This window comes from Galeopterus variegatus, unplaced genomic scaffold (genome assembly GCF_000696425.1).
Source record: "Galeopterus variegatus unplaced genomic scaffold, G_variegatus-3.0.2 Scaffold9369, whole genome shotgun sequence".
Lineage (NCBI taxonomy): Eukaryota > Metazoa > Chordata > Mammalia > Dermoptera > Cynocephalidae > Galeopterus > Galeopterus variegatus.
In genome coordinates, this window is record NW_007735480.1 from 56,601 (window position 1) to 65,341 (window position 8,741).

The window sequence follows — 8,741 nt, forward strand, 5'->3', positions numbered from 1 at the left end:
TATTGCTCTTTGAAATGATCTTGTTTATGTATGTATTTGTTTATTGTCAACCTATCCCCCCCAACCACCCATATCCTACCCCCACTGGAGCATAAGTTCCTTGAGCAGACCCCCTCCCTGAACTGCCTAGTGCCGGACCCCCAGCCCCTGGCAGGTGCTGTCACGGAGTCACAACACAACACGCTTTCAGATAGAGAAGGTGGGGTGAGTGGTGTCGACGGGGGCGAGGGTGCCGGTTGAGGTCGGGTGGTCTCAAGGAGAGAGGGAACAATCCCGAGGATGGGCTTCTTGAGAAAAAGCCTGAAGGCAAAGACGTCAGTTAAAGGCTGTCATAACAGACAAAGCAAAGAGGAAAAGAGAAGTAAAGATAACTGAGATTTTTGTGTTGACAGCTGAGAAAAGCCAGAGGCTGAGACAGGATCAGGGGAGGACGGTCAAGTTCAGAGGAAAGATTTGATCGTAGCAGGTCTTCCAGAAGAGCAGAAGGTGTCAGGGGAGAGGCAGGCCCTGCATGTCACAGCAGCAGGCCCTCCTGTCCTGTTAGGACAGGCACTTCACATGCACAAACACATTCCACCCTCCCCAAATCCCTACCAGGGATGAGGACGCTGAGGCCCTGAGAGGCTAAGTGGCTTTCCCAGGGTGACACAAGGTGGGGATTCTGGGAGTTTCTCTCTGGCCTGAAGCCTACACTCTTCACCACCAGACAAGATCACAAGTTACAGCAAAGTAACTGGACTTGGAATTTCAAATCCAGCCACAGCTAAATACAACTTTGAAAAGTGCATTCAGCTTCTTTTCCAAGAAAGCACCAAGTGGGGAGGTGAGGCTGGTGCTCCAGCAGGAGCCAGCGTCCCTGGGGTGGGAAGGGGGACAGGCGGTGCAGGGGACATGGAGTTGGAGGCCAAGTCACCAGGCCCAGCCACGAGTGCGGAGAACGAGGCCAAGCACCAAGTGGGGAGGTGAGGCTGGTGCTCCAGCAGGAGCCAGCGTCCCTGGGGTGGGAAAGGGGACAGGCGGTGCAGGGGACATGGAGTTGGAGGCCAAGTCACCAGGCCCAGCCACGAGTGCGGAGAACGAGGCTGTGGAGGAGATGGTCTCTTCTGCTCACTCAGGAATCCGAGGTCATTGCAGCTTCCTGGCCATCCCTCAAGGATGAGGCTCTGAGTATTATACCTAGGAAGGAGACCAGGCTGGCCAGCAAGCCAGGTTCAAGACACCTGTGGCCTTTGGATGACAATGGCCATGTTGGCCCAGAGGCCAAGGGCTCCACCGTCACACATGGCACCACTGTCCTGGCTGAGCTTTCCATCATACCCATGAGGCGGTGCCCCTGGGGAACAAGATAGGCAGGTGCCATGCAAGGTGACAGGTCACAGGGTGCTGGGTCTGTGCTGGTGTGTCTGATTCCTGTTCCTGGAAGGAGGGGCCTCATCTCTGCCCTTGCCCAAGAAGTGGCCGCCAGTAGTCAGTCCTGACAATGCTCCAGCCCCAGGCAACTCTGCCAAAGCCACCTTCTCTGCCACCTCCAAGCCCAAGAGCCATTGCAGCTCTGACCCATTCACCCAAGAATCCACTCAGAAAATCAGGCCCCTGCTATGCTTTTGTATAGTGTTTTTATACAAGCAACCCCACTCTCCATGCACCCTCCCAAAACACTCATTTCTAAGAGACCCACGGCAAGGTAGAGACATTATTTGAAAATCCTGCTTCAAATGAACACATGGAAAAATTTGAGCCCTGGTGATACAGGGAATTCTTGTTAATTTTTTGGTGTTGTAATGTGTTTGGTTTTTTTTAAGAGTCTTTATCTTTTAGAGATAGTACTGAAAAATGGACTGATGAAATAAGGTTTAGGATTTGCTTCACAGTAACGATGGGGGACTGGGTTGGGTGTTGATGCAGCTGAGATGTGTACATGGAGGGTCGTTTCATACATTTGAAATTCTTCACAGTAAATACTTTTTTTAAAGTATTCAATAGATTTTAAGGTAAATTTATAGTGCAGTGTCTCCACGTTCACCCTCAGTTTCTGTCTGTTTCTCCCACTACGAGTCTTGATCGGAGTGTTTCTGTTTTACGTCCTGGGGATGGTTTTGGGGGATTCCCGTTGCAATCAGCAGCTTTAGCCTTTGTATGCAGCTTTCCTAACCTGCCAACAGTTTTTCTTCTTTAGGAAGAATATTCTCAAATTGCCTCGACCAATCAGAGAAAAGATTTTTTTAAATGTCCTTTCTGGTCTTAATTTTTTTCCCAGTATGAGAAAAGAGCCCCAAATGAAAAGAATTATAGCGTGTTGCCACAAAAATGGGGAGGGTCTATATGCCAGCATTTCTAGTTAGAAGGAAAGGATTTTCCACTTTATTCTTAAAAAAGAGGTGGCATGTCCCTCTTTTAACAGGTGTTATCTGCTGCTAGCTTCTGCTTAAAATTTTCATCCATTGGATACTCTCTGATGTTTTCCTCAGAAACGATCTGTCATCCAAGCTGTAAACTATTTTAGAAACCGGAGTCTCTCGGACTTTTAAAGGAGCTTGATTTCCACCAGCACAAGCCTTTTTTGAAAGATTTAAGAAGAAAACTTAACAGATGTATTGGTTTTTATTGCAATCTCTAAAAAGATATCCATCATGAAAATTAACATCCTACAACTGTTCCCGTGATAACCTTTTTGTAAAATCTGAACCAAGCATGACAGCCACCACTTGCCACAGGCAAATGACCACTGAGGACACTGTGGCTGACATTTATGTTTCTTTTGGGAAGGGAACTAATTGATAGTTTTGTGACGTTAGCACAATAGCGTTCAAGACGGAGCCAGTATTTGTAATTTTCTTTCCCATTCTCCTTTGGGAACTTCTTTTGTTTGTTTTGCATGATATGAATAGTCTCATTAAAAAGACTGAAAAATGTTTCACATATGATCATAAAAACTTGGCTATTTCAAGAAGGGAGAAATATTTACAAATTCATAGCTTAAAAATTAGAAATTGAAAAACGCAGGTGTACGAGCTGCAGGAATAGCACGACAGGAGTTAATGTTCCCAAACTCCTAACCTCAAAACCCAGACAAAATATTAAACGCAGCAGGAGCACTTCTCTTCTGGGGCTCTTACCCTTTGCATTCTGATTAAACAAGTGTTCCAGAGAATAAGAGCGACGGGAATAAATCTGGGCCTTTTCCTTTTCTCTGAGTATCGCTTCTGTGCGGAGTCAGCCGCTGTCCCCGCGGTCCCAGCTCCTCGCAGGAAGGGGGTGTGCGGAGCTTCATGAGCAAGGCTTGGACGCACCATGGAGACCATACACCATAAAAGTGTCTTCTCTCATTTTCAAGATAAACAAATGTTACTGCCACCAGGAAACAGATCACATGAAAAGAAACTTGGGGAACCTGGAAGAGCTACCCAGGCAGTAATTCTTTTCAGTTTCCAAGTTCATTACCCTCATTAACTAAAGTCAACGGGGCGAAACAGCAGGCTTCTCAAAGACCCGTAAACATGAAGCATATAGATCTTAAATCTGTGCCTGTAAAATAACTAAGCTGGTTTTTCTTCCTGTTCACCATGCATTTTCCATTTTTTCTCTTCTGATAAACGTGCGTGGCAATGCAGTCCTCGTATGCTGTGTTACAAAGTGCTGCTGATCTTCAACTTATTGACGATTTGCGGTTTGGAGAGTGAACAATGGTAACCAAAAATTTCCCAGTGTAGACAGTAGGAGGTAGCAGGTTTCACAGATAACGTGGTGAGAAATGTGAGTGATGGTGGAGGATTAACTCCCGTGAAGGTGGAAGCTTCTCCACTTCTCTGAAATTTCTGGGGGTCCAGAGGTCTTGGGCACGCAGGGACTTCCCTCCAAAGTGAAGGGACAGATGCTGCACTTTGGGTCACTTACCAGAAAGAGGCACGTGTTTGGGAGGTCTCTGGGTGTTGGAGGCCACATATGCCACCCTTGGATGACGCACTGTGGACAATTTACCGGGTGACTCAAAAAGCCACCAGCTTGGAGAGGGCTAGAGAGGTAGAGAAGGCTCTGCATCTGCATGGCTGTGACCCTCAGCACCTAAGGCCCTGCCCCACACCATTGGGCGTCACTGGTCTTATCATGTGCACCAGCCCCAAGAGGCACTAGTTTCATAGGAGGCTGTGATGTTTCATTTTATGTTTCAACTTGACTGGGCTGTGGGGTGCCCAGATATTTGGTTAAACATTATTCTGGGTGTGTCTGTGAGGGTGTTTTGGGATGTCGTTAACATTTGCCAGTAGACCAAGTAAAGCAGATTGCCCTCCCTAATATGGGTGGCCCCCTCTGATCAGCTGGGGACCTGAATAGAACAAAGGAGCTGACCCTCCTGCCTGACTGCCTTGAGCTGAGACATCGGTCTTTTTCCTGCCTTTGCACTCAGACTGCAACATCGGCTCTTCCAGCCAGCATTCGGACCACAAGTGCGCCACACTTCTTTATCCATTTATCCATCGGTGAACACGTAGGATGAGTCCGTGGCTCGCAGCCAGCATTCGGACCACAAGTGCGCCACACTTCTTTATCCATTTATCCATCGGTGAACACTTAGGTTGAGTCTGTGGCTCAACTATTGTGAATAATGCTCCAATCCACACGGCCGTGCTGATATCTCTTTCACATACTCCTTTCATTTCCTTCAGATACATACCCAGTAATGGGAGTGCTGGAGCATATGGTTTTTCTATTTTTAAGTTTTTGAGGAAGCTCCATACTGTTTTCCAGAATGGCTGTACTAATTTACATTCCCACCAGACAATATGTCAATTAAGAAATTGATTGGGCTGCTTTCACATAGATAACAGTGACTTATGCAAAATGGAAAGTTTATTTCTCTGCCATATAAAAGCCCAAGTATGCATGAGGTGGGCAGCTGTGTTCCCTGAAGTCAACCTGCAATCCACTTCTTCTGCAAGTTGCTCTGTCCCCTCTCCAAGGTATTGTCATCACCTGCCTGGTCAAAGGCAGCTCACACCCTCACTTCCGTGTCCCAGTCCCCAGAAAGGGGAAAGAAGCCAAGGACAAGCAGCTTCTTTGAGAGATGCGTCCTGGGTGCTGCCCACACCCCCTGCACTCAGACCTCCAGGCCGGAGCTCGGTGGCAGGTCCCATCTACTGGTGGGAGACACTGCTCACATAGTCACCGGTGTGTGCCCAGCCTAACCCGGGGAGGGGTTGTTTCCAAAAGAAAAAAGGGGAGTGGACATCAGCGAACCAAGAGCAGTTGCTGCCACAGACAACTCTGCCGAGCTGTGAAGGAAGGAGAAGCGACCACAATGGAGGGAGAGCTCAGAGAAAGGGGCACCGTGGCTCAGGGCACAGCCGGAGAGATTGGACGTGGAGAGGAGGAAGGAGGGAGGAATGGAGGGAAATACAGGAGGTTTGCGGGGCTGGCGGTCAGCGGTGGAGGGTGTCCGTCGGCTGCCATGTTCTGTGTAAAATAGGAAGCAGGTCCCCGCTGTGACCGTGAGCGGGAAGACGGTGGCTCGGTGTGCCAGGGAGGGGAACGGTGTGAAATCGTGCTTGTCCAGAGGGCCGGTTAGTGACGCGTGGCGGGACCCCTCTCTGGAAATCCTGCCAAAGCTGGCGGACTGAGGGCGGCAGGCGAAGCTGATGGCCGTGGCCTGTCCTAACCTTGACCTCGGTGGCTGGAGGACTTCGGTTAGTGGCACAAGGCTATCGGGTACAGGTTCTGAGAACACAGACAGTTAGGTTTCCCCAGTCCAAGTCCATACGAGGACAGACATGAGGATGCTTTTATCCAGACGATGACACGATCATTTCTGTATGTCTCCCAAGTGCAGCACAGAAGAAAATGCGTTGTGTCTGCATAACAGGTCAGGGGAAGAGCACTGGGGGGAACCGGCTGGTCGCAGAGTCACACGTACACAGCTCAGTGCTAAGACTTTGCACACGATCGCGTGCATTGATCCAAACGACAGCATCGCCCATTAATGCAGAACAAAACCATATGTCTGATGACGTGCAGGAGGACGTGCCAGCGCGCCTGCCCCGGGCGGCGGAGGCCAAGGCTGGTCCCTGCTGCGTGGGGGCCAGGAAGGATATGGTCACCAGGATTGGGTCATCGGTAATTAGTGAGTGTCACGGGTAAAGAGTTTTATGGTCGGTAATAGTTTTCTGTAAATGAAAATTGCTTCTCCTCGCAGGGCCATTTAGTATATCTGAGTTCATCCAGGAAAGTCTTATTCATATTAACCATGACACATATGAGTCAAGGAGTCAGTGTCCCTCAGAGACTACAAGAGGCACTGTTGTCCTTTCAGGTCGAGGACGGTCTCTTGCCGTGACAGGGCATTTTGAGGTTGTTTGTGCTGTTTCCACCACCTCTGGGTGAAGGGAATGGGTGGCTCCTGGTAGGACTGGGGGGTGGGAGGTGCCCACAGGCTTTTCTCTCCTCCTAGATTTGAGAAGTTCATCCACTGCCTGTCACGTGCCGCCAGAGACTTTCATCTTCCCTATGAGCATCCTGTTTACCTGCTCAGTTTCCACGTGGAAGCACGTTCTTGAGAAGTGGTCGTTACGATAACAACCACCACAGCACTTGTCCCCTCAGCTAGGTTTTCAATAGGTCTTCGGTAATTGTCCACAGGGAGACCCGGGAGGGAGAAAAGAGCTTTCACCTGCCTTTAAATGTATTCTTTAAAATGTATTGCCTTTAAAAGCCCAAATATATTCATACATTTAAGCATCTGTTTTGCAGCCTGTTAGAACATAAATCATTCCAGTTTAAACCAAGTTGGAGAACGAGTCTACCCTTATCCTGATGGCAGCCGACACTCCTGGGCCCTGGGATGGTGTCCCCACGAGATGTGCACAGCAGTCACTCCCTGGCTCTGCCCTCTGCCTTTGTTCTCGGCTGGGCCCCTTGCTGATAATAACAGCGCTTGCATTAATACGGTACCTTAAGATTTCAGCACAGCGCCATGGCAGGGTAGGATATTTATGTCAGGGAAAAAAATAACATTTGCCATTTCGTTATGGACATTCGTTTCTTGGGGAGATTTAGGCAGATTGCCTCAAGTCTCTGAGAGGCGACTGGAAAATGTGTGTCACTGGGGTGTGAATTAAGCCATTCGCCGGACATTTTTTTCTTTCACTGGCTGCCTTAACCATACACATGAGTCATAAATGCCATAGAGATATGTGTAGATTTTTAAACATTAACCTAAAATTTGAAAGTTAGAATAACCATGGACATAGGATAAACTTATAGAACCAGAGATTCTATTTCATGTCTATAAATGTCCCTACATGTGCTCTGTTTATGTGGTATCTTTTTTTTTTTGTGGGTCTCTACATATCGTGAGAAGGAAGTAAGCATGTTTATAGAAACAGTGATCATTTAGCTCCTGTGTTTCAAGACGAGCTCACTGTCAAGAGATTTTTTAATTCTTTCATTTTATCCTTTCTCCATTTATAATTGGGCCTTTGCTGGTGGCCGGAACGTCTCACCCCTGATATACACACACAGAGGTAAATGCCTGCAAGGACAAAGAAAACTTAGTTGAATGTGATATATTCTTGGCCATGATGAACTTCTAAGCTCCGCATACCATTCTGATAATGGGTCTTTCCTTTTCAAAACAGGGATTTGCAATTTTCATCGGGCTTGAAAATTTGCATCAAAATACATTTTTAAGTTACTTGTATCAGACACTTCTGGACTCCAAATCTTCTCCATCTCCCCTCTCATTCCAGTCAGTTCTGAGCAGATTCTCCCAGCTTTACCCAGTGGTGGTGGGGGTGGGGGAAGATTGTCTCAAGCCATGCAGGGACGCCAGCCCATCAGCATCCTCTCCTGCCTGCCCAGAGGTGTAGGGAAGTAGAGTCCAGGCTCTACCCTTGACCAACCGTGGACAGGAGCTGGTAGATACAGTCTTCCCCTGTCTTTCCCCAGGAGGACAGTTCTGAGATTAGTTTCATAAAGTCCATCAGGGGGATCCCACCAAATGGAGCCACCTGGACGCCTCGATAACACGTGCTGATATGTGCATCTAAGCTGCCGTCCTGACCCTCACTTCTGCGGCCTGGGCTTCCGCTCCCAAGTCAACTGCCTTCAGCAAGCCTTTCTAGGCTCTGCTTTGGAGGGAACTCAGAGAATAATATGAGTTCATTGCAAGAAAAAAAAGTATTACTTCTAACAATATTTTAATTTCTCACTCACAGAAACTAAATTTTAATATTCTATTACAGTTTTATCAGTTGAGTCTGTCTCATAATGACACCTGCTGGAATTGCGCCTGCAATGATTTAATAGCGTATCTACCTCTGAACACGAAGGGCAGGGCAGGGCAGTGAAAGGAAATGGACTTTGAGGTTTCCAGGCACGCCCTGCCCCTCACTAAATGTGTGTCCTCGGGTGAGTCACCTCACCTCTCTGACTCTGTCTCAAGTCTCATTTGTGAAATTACCTTAATACGATAAAACTAGAAATGAATGACAAATCAAAAAAACAAAAAGACCTTTCACCTGGAAATTTAAAAACCTCTAATAACTCTCAAGTCAATAAAGAAATATGAGACAAAATTCCAAATGTCTTGAAAATAATGATGAAAACACAACACGTCACAATGGGTTAGAGAGCTAAAACTCGGAGGAAAATTAGAACGCCTAATATCTATTAGTAAAAACGAAAAAAAAAAGGACGTGCTAAACACCCCACGTGAGATAGAAAACAGACAAGAAAGGGGAGAAGTTTAG